This window comes from Hemibagrus wyckioides, linkage group LG13, assembly GCF_019097595.1.
Source record: "Hemibagrus wyckioides isolate EC202008001 linkage group LG13, SWU_Hwy_1.0, whole genome shotgun sequence".
Lineage (NCBI taxonomy): Eukaryota > Metazoa > Chordata > Actinopteri > Siluriformes > Bagridae > Hemibagrus > Hemibagrus wyckioides.
The window spans coordinates 25,013,281-25,029,170 of record NC_080722.1 but is presented as its reverse complement, the minus strand read 5'-3'; the positions used below and the strand labels follow the sequence as shown (position 1 = coordinate 25,029,170).

The window sequence follows — 15,890 nt, the reverse complement described above, 5'->3', positions numbered from 1 at the left end:
TGAAAGATGCTCAATAGTACTTAGCAAGTCAATTGTGTGGTGCTCAATTTTCCTCATTTCAAAAATGGTGCCCGAGACAGAACCTGAGGTTGTAACTGAAGTCAGAAAGATGATGTTTGGAAAATTGGTATATGTTATTGTTATTAAAAAAATTATAATAAAGTAAACCCCACTTTGGGGCTATATTTTAATTTACTGAGGTCTACTTAACAATGATATGGTCCTCACCAACTTCTATAAATAAACCTTAGGTGAAGGAGGTTTAACAATAACCTGGAGTAAATGATTTCTGTTGGATTTCATTGGTTTTGTCTTGTTCTGTTTTGGAGAAGTGTTGCTCCTCTCTTCTTTACAACACTGCTTCAGTTCATTGATGTTTCAGGGCACTGGTTTATGCACAATCCCACAGCATCACAGCATCTCAATAGGGTTGAGGGTCTGGATGTTGACAGAAGTAGAAAAGAAAAGAAAACGACTCTGTTGGAACAATCACAATTTGGTTTGGTGCTGTGCTTCAGATCAGTGTCCTGCGGCAGGGTCAAGTGGCTTCAGATTTATCTCAAGAGTTCATTTTTGTCCTAATAATTGTTTCCCAGTTTCTGTACCTCCATGACAGCTGGTGTGGTGAAAACCTGACAGAACATGGTATGGTGTTATTTTCCATGACCAAACATCTCCACCTTGGTCTCATTGGTCCAAAGGATGATGTTGATGTCAGATGCAATTTGGCAAACCTACATTACTGCTGCCATATTTAAGTGGCCTACAGTCTACAGTTTTCTGATCATATGTGTGGTCATAAACATTTAATGTGCTTACAGACGTCTGTAGGTCACATAATGTAGCTCTTGGGGATTATATCTCTGAGCATTAAATGGATGAATTAGCTGGGAAGAATCAATCAGACCAATGAAATTTAAATCGCTTGGAGATGGCCTTGTAACCCGTCCCAGGCTGATGAGCAGCAACAGTCGCTTCTCTGAAGTCGTGACATGTACTAGACATTCACTCGAGTGCTCAAGAACACAGAACTGGTGGAACTTCAGCTTTTATAGAGGAAGTCACACTTCTTGAGGATTAACTAATCTTGCGCATTTCATTAGTAACCTCTGTTAATTACTATCTGAAAGGACGAGGAAGGGTGTACTTCCTGTAGTGTTTGTTGTTTGGAAAAGATGACTATGAAATGTTTTACACACACACATGCTCATTTATGCATTTATACAGATACAGGTTAAGAGCTTGGGTTAAATCTGTGACCTCGAGTATTTCAAAAGCTAGATATAAATCTCAAGAAATGAAAGCTGAACTTCTGATCTATTATCTCTTCTTCATCTTTTGATCTCAAAGCCTGGTCTTCAGCGTACATTAAAACCAAAAGTACTGGCCCTGCTCAGAATTTTGACCCGATTATTAATGTTGAAGGCCTAGATCTGTTGCCTTCACAGCACCGTTTTTGTGGTGGAAAAGCGTCAGATCACTTTCTTGATGCTTGATCTTACAGATCTCGAGTCTTCGGTCTAAACGTTCCCTTGAAATCTAATAACCCAGAAGTGTCTCTTCAGCATGTTCAGCTCTGCACTGCATCCGTTCCTTCCTTTCATTAGGACTTGTTTTAATGGGATGGGTTTCCTGTTCAGTTCGCGATAAAAGCTTGACATCTCCTTGTCAGATTTTAAAATGGTCCCCAGAGACCCTAATCACCCCTTGCGCCCGTTTGCCCTCGGCTTTTGTCCTAACCCTGCCCGCTGCTCGCTTATAAGATGAAAGTCTGCTGCTCAGGTCCTCATATGACTGCCTACAACTCCACTCGTTCGCTGATCGCCGGCCCTCTGTGCCAAATGAGCTTCGGCCAAAATCCTGTAGAGACAGAGCAGAGCCAGACTAATAAACAGACACTAACATCACTAAACACCGTGTACAAATGCTGAGGCCAAGCGCTGGGGAGGATCATGCAGGCAGGAACACAGAACAGGTACAGCGTACTTAACTCACAATGCTTATAAAAGGTTACATCAATTCGAAGATGGCAGCTCGGCTCTGGATTAGAAAAAGCAGGCAATCAAACATGGTCTGATCAGATAAAGAGTGTGCCATTAGACATGGCAATAAGAAAAGAGCTGGAGCCAGACACAGTGGAAGTATCCGACTCCGATGAGGTTTATCCCACCCGTGTCACTATTTTTTTCCATAACAACATTCTAAATGACTGAAATGAAATACATTTACCAATACAATTCTGTAGGATTAGTCAAACACAGGCCCACAGGTCTACTATACTCTCTGATTACATTTAAGAACAAGCTGCTAACTTCTCTTAGATATTTTTTTCCCCATTATATTATAAACTTTCTGAGCATTCACCAATACAGCCGATGCTCAGGCGCTGCCTACTCCGAATCGGCTATAACGAAGGTTTCTTATCAAGTAAATGAAGCAGCAGAAGGTCCTTTTAGCACCGCGCACTCTCCATCATCAATCATTTCATTCACCGAAATAAATGCCCTGGTGTCAACAGGGTCGACGTTGCAGTTCTACAGCTAACGGGCGTTTAAAAAAGCTCCTTGGTTACTGGGTAGAGCATGACATTCTGGCTATGGATATTTCTAGGAGACAGACTATACCATCTAACTGACCAAAAAAAAAATAATATTTAATGCTTAATATCAGTTTTATGAATAATGTTAATATATTCTTTTAATCTTTCAGGAGCAGCGTGGAAAATTTACAGGCTCAATTACTCTACGATTCAAATGCAGAATGTGCCTCATTTTACTCACGAGTATTAATGTCTAGATCTTTTTTATATTTTTGATAACCGTATATATAATGAAGTTTGTGATGTTGTGGTGCACATGAAAATTTTCCAAAGAAACTGTTTAAAAGCTATTAACAAAGCACCCTTTTTAAAAATGTTCTGTTCATTTGGTTGATTCTGTATGTGGCTAATCCATCTGAAGTCCTTTGTTTCTTGTCTTTTAAACATGAGTCGAAATCAGTGTCACTGCCAGTAAACAGGTCATGGTGAGGAGGGAAATCAGAATAGTATCAATCAGAGACAAAGGCAAAACATTAGCTGTGCCAAAATCAACAGTTTGGTTTAATGTTAACATTATTAAACAACTCCATCACACTGCTGAGTTTAACTGTGTCAAACAACCCGACAGCCCACGGAAGACCACAGGGTAGATGACTGAAAAATGCTTTCAATCATGAAGAAATGTTGAACAAAATAGTTAGCAGGGCCAAAACAGGCAAGACCTGGAAATTGCTGCATCACAGGGTGGCCAAACATTACAAGGAGAGGTGTCTTGTGCCCACACCAGAGCAATTAATAAGCTCCTGCACCAGGGCAAACCCCAAAGTTCTGCTGCCTGCATTACAGTAGAGTCCTGGCTCACGCACCAGGGCAGACCCTCGGCTCATGCACAAGGGAAGACCTCCGGTTGCTGCTCAAGGACAGTCCCCCAACTCCAGCACCAGGACAATACTAGAGACCACATTACAGTCTCCCAGCTCCCACACTAGGGCAGAACTCAAATAGCCCACAGTAGGGCAGACCACCGGCTTCCACACCAGGGCAGAACCCCAGAGCCATAGTGGTTGCATTACGCTAGATCCCTTGTTTCAGCACCAGGGCAGGCCCCTGGGCTCCTGCACCAGGGGCTCCCACATCAGGCAGACCCCCTGGGCTCATGCACCAGGGGCTCCCACACCAGGGCAGAAGCTCGGTGCCTTAATTACAGTAGGCCCCTGGCTCCCGCCCCAGGGCAGACCCCCCGGTCTCGCACCAGGACATACCCCCAGTGCCTGCATTACAGAAGACCCCCGGCTCCCGCTCCAGGGCAAAAACCCGAGTGCCTGCACCAGGGCAGAAACCCAGAGCCACAGTGCTTGCATTATGCTAGATCCCTTGCTCCCGCACCAGGAAAGGCCCCTGGGCTCCCACACCAGGGGAGAACCCCAGTGCCTGCATTACAGCAGACCCCTGGCTCCCTCACCAGGGCAGACCCACTGGCTTATGCACCAGGGCAGAACCCCACTGCCTGTATTATGATAGACTCTTGGCTCCTCCAACAGGGTAGACCCTGGGCTGCCACACCTGGGCAGACCCCCAGAATCAACATTACAGTAGACTTAGAGCTGGGCGATTAATCGTTATTATCAATTAATTCGAATTTATGGTTTATGTCGATGTTGAAAAAAAGAAAATTGATTTTCCGATTTCACTTCGGTTAGTCAGAGCGAGCTTCCGTAGTTCTGAGACGCAAAGAGCTTGTTTCTAAGAGAGGCGTGGTTTCTTCAGTCGGATTGAAGGACGCGTTGAAAGACGGGGAAGAGCAGAAAGTCTGCCGCCGTTTTCATATGAAATTTAAAGGGGACTGAAGCGATCACGAATTTGTGTACAGTTTATGGAGAATCGCAGAATTCTTAGGGTGGCTGAATAGAAATGTTAAAAATGGCCTAGCGACGAAAACGGCGGCAGACTTCGGCTCCTCCCCATCTTTCAGCGCATTCTTCAATCCGACTGAAGAAACCGCGGCGTCGCAGAGCGAGGATCAGAGGACAAGTGCGTATGTGTGCGCGCACGTGTGTGTGTGTGTGTGTGTGTGTGTGTGTGTGAGATCAGGAAGACTCGTATTTGGTCGTATTTAACATTTATAATGTTATAAAACACATCTATGCAATACAGTGGAATGCTGCAATAAGTTTCCCATCCTACCCTGTTAGTCAAACCTTTATTTTATTTTATTTATTTATTTATATTTTTTACTATTATACCCTCATTGGGGGCGGAGCCCTTAAATGAAAATCCTAGACTCGCCCCTGATTGTGCCCATATACACAGATGTAAAATGCTGTCTGGCACCTGTTTGGTTTTCTTTAGCGTGTTGGTGTATTTAGCGTGTTGGTTGCGTGTTGGTGTATTTAGCGTGTTGGTTGCGTGTTGGTGTATTTAGCGTGTTGGTTGCGTGTTGGTGTATTTAGCGTGTTGGTTGCGTGTTGGTGTATTTAGCGTGTTGGTTGCGTGTTGGTGTATTTAGCGTGTTGGTTGCGTGTTGGTGTATTTAGCGTGTTGGTTGCGTGTTGGTGTATTTAGCGTGTTGGTTGCGTGTTGGTGTATTTAGCGTGTTGGTTGCGTGTTGGTGTATTTAGCGTGTTGGTTGCGTGTTGGTGTATTTAGCGTGTTGGTTGCGTGTTGGTGTATTTAGCGTGTTGGTGTATTTAGCGTGTTGGTGTATTTAGCGTGTTGGTGTATTTAGCGTGTTGGTTGCGTGTTGGTGTATTTAGAGTGTTGGTGTATTTAGCGTGTTGGTTGCGTGTTGGTGTATTTAGAGTGTTGGTGTATTTAGCGTGTTGGTTGCGTGTTGGTGTATTTAGAGTGTTGGTTGCGTGTCGGTGTATTTAGCGTGGTGGTTGCGTGTTGGTGTATTTATCGTGTTGGCAGCGTGTTGGTGTATTTAGCGTGTTGGTTGCGTGTTGGTGTATTTAGAGTGTTGGTGTATTTAGCGTGTTGGTTGCGTGTTGGTGTATTTAGAGTGTTGGTGTATTTAGCGTGTTGGTTGCGTGTTGGTGTATTTAGAGTGTTGGTTGCGTGTTGGTGTATTTAGCGTGTTGGGTGTATTTAGCGTGTTGGGTGTATTTAGCGTGTTGGGTGTATTTAGCGTGTTGGGTGTATTTAGCGTGTTGGTTGCGTGTTGGTTTTATTTAGCGTGTTGGTGTATTTAGCGTGTTGGTGTATTTAGCGTGTTGGTGTATTTAGCGTGTTGGTGTATTTAGCGTGTTGGTGTATTTAGCGTGTTGGGTGCGTGTAGGTTTTATTTAGCGTGTTGGTGTATTTAGCGTGTTGGTGTATTTAGCGTGTTGGTGTATTTAGCGTGTTGGTTGCGTGTTGAACTGATTTACAAAATCGTTTTTCCTTCAGGGATTTTTTTTCAGGTGACAACTATTTATTTTATAAAAAGTGATGTAAGTTAAGTCTGCAGTTTGCACTTTACAAATTCCTCATATTTTGTTATATTACTTTATTTTACTAGGATAATTAGAACTTGTAAAGACTGGTGAAAGTTTGCATTTTATAAATCCCCAAAAAAGGTTTTTATGTTGTATTCATTATTGTTTTTCTAAAATAACAAAAAAAAAACTTTAGTGAAAGTAATTTTGCACTTCGCACTTTTAGTCCAAATTAGCAGTTCATATGTTTGGTTATATTGTTTTTGCTCAAATAAAAAAAAAAAATCTATTCTATAGTCTCTAGTGTTTTATTAATTTTTTTAAAGAAAAATAATCGTTTTAAAATCGAAAATCAAATTTTGTTTTTAAAAAAATCGGAGATTCAATTTTTTGGCCATATCGCCCAGCTCTAAGTAGACTCCCAGCTCCCGCTCCAGGGCAGACCCCCAGCACCTACATTACAGTAGACCCCCAGCTCCCGCTCCAGGGCAGACCCCCAGCACCTACATTACAGTAGACCCCCAGCTCCCGCTCCAGGGCAGACCCCCAGCACCTACATTACAGTAGACCCCCAGCTCCCGCTCCAGGGCAGACCCCCAGCACCTACATTACAGTAGACCCCCAGCTCCCGCTCCAGGGCAGACCCCCAGCACCTACATTACAGTAGACCCCCAGCACCTACATTACAGTAGACCCCCAGCACCTACATTACAGTAGACCCCCAGCTCCCGCTCCAGGGCAGACCCCCAGCACCTACATTACAGTAGACCCCCAGCACCTACATTACAGTAGACCCGCAGCACCTACATTACAGTAGACCCCCAGCTCCCGCCCCAGGGCAGACCCCCAGCACCTACATTACAGCAGACCCCCAGCACCTACATTACAGCAGACCCCCAGCACCTACATTACAGCAGACCCCCAGCACCTACATTACAGTAGACTCCCAGCTCCCGCCCCAGGGCAGACCCCCAGCACCCATGGCACAGCAGACCCCTGACTCCAGCAACAGACTTCCAGTCCCCACACCTCTCCATGCCTGGTAGATTAAGGCATTTAACAAATGTGAAGGTTACTTTTGATCCCTAGAAAATCTGTATTGTTTTTACCAACAAAGGCATTAAGGTAAATTTTTGCCAGCATTACCATTTACAAAAAAAAAAGAAAATACAAACTTCTCATAAATACATAATTTTCATAATTCAACTGGAAATATTTTGTGTGAAACAAGAGAGCAAAAAAGCACTTCTATAAAGTTATTCTGTAAGTCTATAAATGTCCTGAAGGGTGTGTGTGTGTTTAACAGCCAGTTCAACCAAAATAAAATGACTTTCAATTTTCTCTACAACGATTCCAAGAAATGTTCTTTCAAGTCAAGGTGGACAATAAGAGAAAAACATCACGTTATTTGACCTTTCACAGCGCACATGGTTTATGACGTTACTTCATCATGGACCTTCAAACCTCAGCAAGAAGAAGAGCTACACTTAAAGGCGCTACTCGTCTTTTTAGCCATTATAACAACTGTGAGGTCAATTATGTCTTATTAAATATTTCAAAAGGAACAAAATGGGAGTCATAATGCAGACTCACAGTGTGCGTGTGTGTGTGTGAATGAAAAAGACAGAGCGAGCGAGAGAGAATGACTGTGTGTGTGTGTGTGTGAGTGGGAGAGAGAGAGAGAGAGAGAGAGAGAGGAGACGGACATCTGACAGCTGAGTACAGTACCCAGGACAGCGAGTCCGCTGTAGAGATCCATTGAGGTAAACACACACACACACACACGATGAGTAATGTTTGCTCCAAAGGGTACGAACTTTTCACATACAATTTAATGACGTTCTGGTCCTGTTCTCTGCTGCATGCACATAATTCCTAAAAGCCTGGGTTCTGGAAGCTGGTGATCTGATATACTGCAGAAAACCAGAAGAAGCTCCATCCTTATTAAATCAGACTGACCGCACATCAAACACCAAGTCTGCATAACAATTTGCAGAAATTTACACTTTAATTAAAAGTTCCTTCTTACAGCTCAGATCTCCGCCTCCTCAGGAGCGATGGAGCAGAGCGGCACATCTAAAAGCAGGACCCGGGATCCTGTCGCTTGCTTATATCTCATCCGCCGGTTTACGGTAAAAGGCGTCGCTCCCGAGACGTGACTTAGCGCACTAATCCCAGGCTAATGTAGCGTGAGCGTGTGGATCCTTCCAGCACTCGGGGTCACGTGATGCAAACAGTGAGCAGCTGTCAGAAACACGCTCGGCTGAAGAGGCCGGGGACGAGGCAGAAGTGCCACCGGCGTGCCTCGGCGTAGAGTTACGGTAGGTACGAGACAAATCTGGAGCAGAGTTCATCTTGTTAGAAAAGGGGGAAATGATCCTGCTTTCAATTAAGCTGCCCTTCATTTGCATAATTTATTGCATTCATTAACATGAACAAACCATTAATACAGCATATTACAGAATAATGAAGAAATAATTAAACCAAATCGTTAACAATCTTTCATCAAAAAGTTCTCTTATTTTAATTTAATGTTTATTCATAACATGGAGTTATTTAATAAACAATGAGTATTTACTGATTTTTTTTTAATCAGTCAAAAACATGACTATTAATGTTGTTTTTTTGTTACTATTTACTAATCAAGTAAAAATGAAAAAGATTTTAATAACACATATAGGAAGGCTATTTACACTCCAGATAATTTTATTTCGGAATAAAACTTCTCTTCTTGTGGTTACAGGAAATTACAGCCACACTGTTCGATCACACAGAAAACTTCCAGTTTCTCACAACGGACCACGTTTCCGTGCCAGTTTGAAGACTGAAGAGTGAAACATTGTCCTGCTTCATCTTCACTTTTCTCTAGCTCCTGTTTGGTAGCTACCATTTTGTAATAGTTGGCTTGACCTTCGTAGCAGCGATCTGTTCAGGTTACTCGACTTTACGCTGTGAGCTCTACTGATGAGCAGGTGCATTATTCTGTACTTTATTGCACAGATTTCTTTACTTTTATGGTTTTACAGTATAAACTAATTAACATTATTTGCTGTAGTTTGCTGTAGTCATTAGTATCTAAATATAGCAGTGTCCTGCATTAGATTTTGATTTAACTATTAAAAAAAAGAGAACTAGTTAACGATTTCTTTAATTACTTCCTGACTAGTAAAATGAAGAGTCAGTAACCCACCGTTACACAGCAGTGTTTAGCTAAAATTCATTTTGTAGCATGGTTTTTAATTTTTTAAGATCATTTTAAGTTGCTGGATGATGTGACTGCTAGAGTAAGTCATAAAAACAATTTTTAAACAAAATTCCCCCCCCCAAGCTTTTAGTTACATCTTACTCCATCATACAGACATGCAGAAAACATGGGTCTTGTGGCTTATTATCAATCATTTCAGTGAGTCGTAGAATCACTAAACGGCTCAATCTCTGTATTTTAACAACAAAACGCTGAGTTCTGGCGCTCCACAAGAGTATTTACCAGCAATGACTTTTAGTTCTTACTGGCATGACGCTGGAACAGAACCAGCATGTATTTGAAGCTTAAAAAAATTACAGTGCTTGTTGCCAGGAATTGAAATATTTGCCCTTAAGTCCAATATTCAGCACATGTTCTGCTGAAAAACAGCAATGTTAAGCATTCCAGTCACGTCATCGTCACCCGGACGACCATCCAGAACCACTCGTTTTGAGCTACATGCCTCCAACAGGATGGTGATGATGTTGGATGCAATGGTGATGGTGGATGTGATGCGGTGTTGATGCGATGGTGGATGTGATGGTGGAGTGATGATGTTGGATGTGATGGTGGATGTTGGGTGTGATGGTGGGTGATGTGATGCAATGGTGGATGTGACGGTGGATGTGATGCGATGGTGGATGTGATTATGGATGTGATGGTGATGGGTGTGATGGTGGGTGATGTGATTGTGATGTTGGATGTGATGTTGCATGTGATGGTGGATGTGATGGTGATGGTAGATGTGATGCGATGGTGGATATGACTGATGTGATAGTGATGGTGGATGTGATGGTGGATGTGATGGTGAAGTTGGGTGATGTGATGGTGATGCGATGGTTATGATGATGTGATGTTGGATGTGATGGTTATGGTGATGTTGGATGTTATGATGATGTGATGGTGGGGTGATGAAGTGATGGTGGGTGGGGGTGATGTGATGGTGGATGGGGGGGGGTGATGTGATGGTGGATGGGGGGGGGTGATGTGATGGTGGATGGGGGGGTGATGAAGTGATGGTGGGTGGGGATGATGTGATGGTGGATGGGGGGGGGTGATGTGATGGTGGATGGGGGGGGTGATGTGATGGTGGATGGTGGGGGGTGATGTGAAGTGATGGTGGATGGGGGGTGCTGTGATGGTGGGGGTGATGTGATGGTGGATGGTGGGGGTGATGTGATGGTGGGTGGGGGGGTGATGTGATGGTGGGTGGGGGGGTGATGTGATGGTGGGTGGGGGTGATGTGATGGTGGATGGGGGGTGATGTGATGGTGGGGGTGATGTGATGGTGGATGGGGGGTGATGTGAAGTGATGGTGATGTGATGGTGGATGGTGGGAGTGATGTGATGGTGGGTGGGGGGGTGATGTGATGGTGGGGGTGATGTGATGGTGGATGGTGGGGGTGATGTGAAGTGATGGCGGAGGGGGGGTGATGTGATGGTGGGGGTGATGTGATGTGATGGTGGATGGGGGGGGTCATGTGATGGGGGGGTGATGTGATGTGATGGTGGATGGGGGGTCATGTGATGGTCGGGGTGATGGGATGGGATGGGATGGTCGGGGTGATGGGATGGGATGGGATGGTCGGGGTGATGGGATGGGATGGGATGGTCGGGGTGATGGGATGGGATGGGATGGGATGGTCGGGGTGATGGGATGGGATGGGATGGTCGGGGTGATGGGATGGGTTGGGATGGTCGGGGTGATGGGATGGGATGGGATGGTGGGGGTGATGGGATGGGATGGTGGGGGTGATGTGATGGGATGGGATGGTGGGGGTGATGTGATGGGATGGGATGGTGGGGGTGATGTGATGGGATGGTGGGGGTGATGTAAATTGTGTAAATGAGAACATGATTTTGCATCATGTCATTATTTCTGGCCTAAAATGAACAAAATCTCAAACCACCCAGATGTTTATGAACAAATTACTTCCAAATCGCTCTAAGAAGGGCAGATTAAAGCACCTATGGCATGATGTATGACTAAATAGGATCCCATTATGTCATATTTGAAAAAGCAGCACCAGGCTGAGCGCAATACAAGGACATGGCAACAGGAGAAAGAGAAAATACACTGATCACATTTTTGGATAATAACTTTTATGAAACCAGAATAAGGCTTTCCAGAATCTTAAAGTGAGCAGCACATAAAAATGAACTACTTGTACCTCCAGGATTTCAGAGATGAATAATAAAATATAATATGAAAAAATCAATTTTTTCTTCCTGATTATATTAAGCACAGAGGGGAAAAAAAAAAAATCACCTTTCCACAATTTCATACTGAAAATATAAATCAAAAACACAATACACTGCTGCATCTCAATAGCTGGAGCAGTGCAGGTTTCAGCGCTGATGCATTAATGCACTCACTTCTCAAGGACTTCCAGTATTCAAACCCTGCGGTTATTTTCAGCCATTACGCTCGGTCACTCACTTAGTTTGCATTGTGTATAACAGAACCAGGCTGCATACATGATTCATTCAGGAGAATAACGTAACCCTGGGGAATGCGGTCGTCACGTTTAGAAACCATTCCACAGGCCACGCTGCTCCATGACTTCCTGCCGAGTTAATAAAAGCAGCACATGTTCATTCGCATGAAAGATGCTGCAGGACGACGATGTCAAGTAGGTTTCACTCAATCAGCATCGTTTACATATAATAAAGTAAGTTTTTATCAGTGTAGGGGAAAAAAAACAATACAGCAAAGAGGATGACTGTAGTCATGGCAAAAAAAAAAAAAAAGACACCACGGCTATTTACAAAATATTATCATTTATATCACAACATATAGTATGTTTTTTAAAGTTACCTTTGGATTAATGTTTTTTTTTTGCTATTATTTTTAATTGTGTCATTATTATTATCATATTTTTTGTGTTTTGAAATGTGAATTTTTTTATCTAAAATAAGAATACATTAATAAATTAATAATAATAATATTGTTATTAATTTATCGTCATTTTATCATTTAAATTAATATTTTTGCTCTAATCTTTTGTTATTCATTAAAGCACTTTATACAAAATTCAAATAAATAAGTAAATAAATAAATAGATAAAGTATCAAAAATAATTTTACCATTTAAATTATTCTATTTGCTATTATCTTTTTTTAAGTTGTTAATTTTAGTTTTTCTGTTAAAATGTGAAGCACTGCACATATTATAATAAATAAATAAATAAAATAATGACAACAATAATATTTTATTTTTTAATAAATATATATATATATATCTATAAAAAATTATTATAATTATTGTTATTATTATTAATATATCCTCATTTTACCATTAAAATTAATCATTTTTTAATTATCAAATTTAGTTTTTCTGTTGAAATGTGAAGCACTGAGCAAATTATAATAAATAAATAAATAATCTAAAAATGACAATGTTCTTTTTTTTCTTTTGTAAAGCTGCTTTGAGACAATATCCATTGTAAAAGGCGCTATACAAATAAATTGAATTGAATTATTATTACTACTACTATTATTATTATTATTAAAAGGAATCAGTGGTCCCAGGTTGTTGGGAAATATGAATGAAATGGTTATAGTTGGAATAACTCACTTTTATCATCTATAAACCTAGCCAAGACAAGACAAGAGTGTAAAATAAGGCAGTGGTAACTCAGCAGAGCTGGACATGGGACTTCTGATCGGAAAATCATGAGTTCCAACCTCAGCACCGCCAAGCTGCCACTTGCTTAGAAACCCCTGAGCTCTTAATTCTCAACTGCTCAGATAAAGAAATGAGATAAAAGAGCATCTGCAAAGTTATCGTACATTTAAAACCCAAAACAAAGAGGAAACAAACCCCGGGGATCAGATCTGTGAACACAGACTCTCACACAAGCACAACCTTCTCACTCGTATAACCAGCAGTGAGACATAGAGAGCGCGAGAGTCGCTACTGTCCTGCTCAGACAGTCCAGAACGGTCAGTAGGTTCTTTACTTAAGTCTCCAAATCTGACAACACACTGGGCAAACTGGAAACATTGAACCCCAGTCAAGCCTGTTTTGAATGGAATATAGTTACAGCTGAAATGCTTTAACATCAGCATGTTGTAGGCTGGTCAATCGAAATTAAATGTCAGTTTGTCAGGGACAGATGTCCAGCTCTTCTGAAACATGTCCACGTCTGTGCGTAATGCTGAGGGAATACTTCAGCCTGTGTGCTTTCATTTTACAGGAAATACCACAGATTAGCATTTAACTCGTAATCAACAGCCTACAAATTTTAATCAACTGTTCATTTATATAATGAGAGTACGTCAAAGAACACAAAAATGATTAGTCGTTGAAAAAAATAGTGATCAGTGACTGGTATTTGGCAAAAACGGTGATCAGTGATCGGTCACTGGAAACAACGGTGATCAGTGATTGGTCTTTGGGAACAATATCAGTGATTTTTCTTTGGGAAAAATAGTGATCAGTGATTGGTCATTAGGAACAATGGTGATCAGTGATTGGTCATTAGGAACAACGGTGATCAGTGATTGGTCATTAGGAACAACTGTGTTGAGTGATTGGTCTTTGGGATCAATGGTGATCAGTTATTGGTCGTTAAGAACAACCGTGTTCAGTGATTGATCCTTGGGAACAATGGTGATCTGTGATTAGTCTTTGGGAATAACCAATAACCAAGTTATTGGGAAGTCATTTGTCACTAGGAACATTTTTGAAATAAAAAGTCACTAACAGGGGTCTAGTAAAATGTTTGTCCCTTTTGGGAGAGCGTAATGGAATCACACCGATGTCATAGCCATCCCGCGTGCATGTGGAAGAACGGGGACAGTGTTTTCATTACTGTGTATTCAGCTTCCCTGTGACTCTGCAGCTCGAAAAGATGAAGTGGCTGGATTCACATGTCAAACCATGTACCAAACTGATCCGAGTCTGAACCGAGCCAGGGCTACCAATCAGGAGCCTGAACCTGCCAGGGCTACCAATCAGGAGTCTGAACCTGCCAGGGCTACCAATCAGGAGTCTGAGGTGACACTGAGGATCAGATCTCTCTCACATGGAACGTTCAGTTCCGTTTTAATAGACACACGCAGCCAATCTCAGTAGTGACCCTCAGATTATTAGAACCATGCATGGTCACTGAGCACAAAGCTGGTTAACCCAGTGAGACGATAGTGAGCAAATGCTGTGAGCAGCTAGAACGTTCGAGAAGTCTGGATTCGACCCGATGTCCGATTATCAGCGGGCTCCCAGTCAACTGGGCAGAAAGTTTAACAGCAGCAGAAATATGAAGATATTTGATTAAACCACATTAAAAAGACACTTTTTCGGGTTCCTACAGTTAATCAAACATCCGTCTCTTAAAGTGAGACGTGTCTAATCACACACCAGAAACTCAAGTTCTAGTACAAACATTTACACGGTCAGTTCTGAATCCTTCACAGCGGGTAGTTTGGACGTCTGGGCTTTTTCAGAACTGACTGAACGCTTTGTGTGTACGCCAGCACTGACCTCAGGCTCTCCAACACAACACTGCAGTCTGATGATCACGTACCTCCAGATAAAGACGGCCAGGTTTCTTTTTGCTGAACGTGTTGGAGGTGAGCTTCATGGGAATATCTCACATCAGAGATCACGAATTTGGCTTAAAGCGAAAAATTTGGACAGTTTCATACAGATGATTCATAAAGAAACTTTTTGTTTTCAAAAACATATTTATAATATCCGTAACATAGTCTGGGTGAGATACAGGAAGCCGTCTGTGTGGTAAGGAGTGAGCGAACAGCAGGATGAGGAAGAGCTTCAGTAGTGTTTCATATTTTGAGTGTATTCATGTTTTCCAAGCACCTTGTAACATAGCTTGTCAAGCTTCTACTCGTCACTTCTTACATTAGTGGCGGAAAAGTTAGAGTACACAAGGAAGTGTCCCTTAAGTACACAAAGTACCCTAGATCCCTGCCTACTTCGGGAGTTTCAACTGAAATGCTCTCTGTGACTAATAAACAGAATATTCAGCACCACATTCAGACATACAGGAGATTCATTTTCAACCTGTGACCAGAAGTGGGCGTGTCCTCATGAGTGACACGACGGAGTCGAGAAACGTTTAACGAAAATACAGAACGACTCAGAGAATCTCCCTCCCGAATGTTTTGTTTTAGCCGCAAGGAACGATCGGTCATCATATGGAACGCTAGCCACTCCACCCAGTGAGAAACGTTGTTACAATGGCAACCAGTAGTGAGATTGATTACTGGAGGAAAGCTGAACAAAATGAAGAAAGCTTTATTGAAAAATAATTACTCTTCATTTACAGGCACAAACGAGTAAAAATTAATTAATTAAATAAACACTGAATAAAAGCCTGGAGATGAGACAAACATTTTAGAGACAGCAATTCTGAGCTGAACTCACAAGAAAGCGCCTCACACACACACACAATTTCGTAAAAGGCTGATGTAAACCTTATGTTAGAAATTCAGATCCATATATTTCCTTCAAGCTTAAAACTTTTGAAAATTTCTCCAACTCTCCTGAAAGAAGCTTTCTGCCCTACTTTCTTGTCCAGTGCACCTGACACGAGGAGCAGCACACCAACGCTCGCTAGATTTAATGTTTTTGTGACAGGAATCTACTTACACAATAAAACCCACTCCTCACAATACGAGCAAGTGCTTCTCAACAATATGGAGACGTAAAAAGAAACTAAAAAAGTGC

The 15,890-nt window shown here is 42.1% G+C and overlaps 1 protein-coding gene across 8 annotated transcripts in view; it reads right to left on the bottom strand.

Annotated features, from left to right (window-relative positions):
* Window positions 1–15,890, bottom strand: part of plce1 (phospholipase C, epsilon 1) — a 76,514-nt gene that overhangs the window by 40,845 nt on the left and 19,779 nt on the right. Inside the window, exon 1 of one of the 8 annotated variants that reach the window (XR_009206318.1) lies at window positions 274–406. The exons of the other annotated variants lie outside the window; for them this stretch is intronic. The gene's annotated coding sequence lies outside the window, so the exon portion shown is untranslated. Of the gene's footprint in view, window positions 1–273; window positions 407–15,890 lie in introns of those variants that run through there. 8 annotated transcript variants of the gene reach the window in all.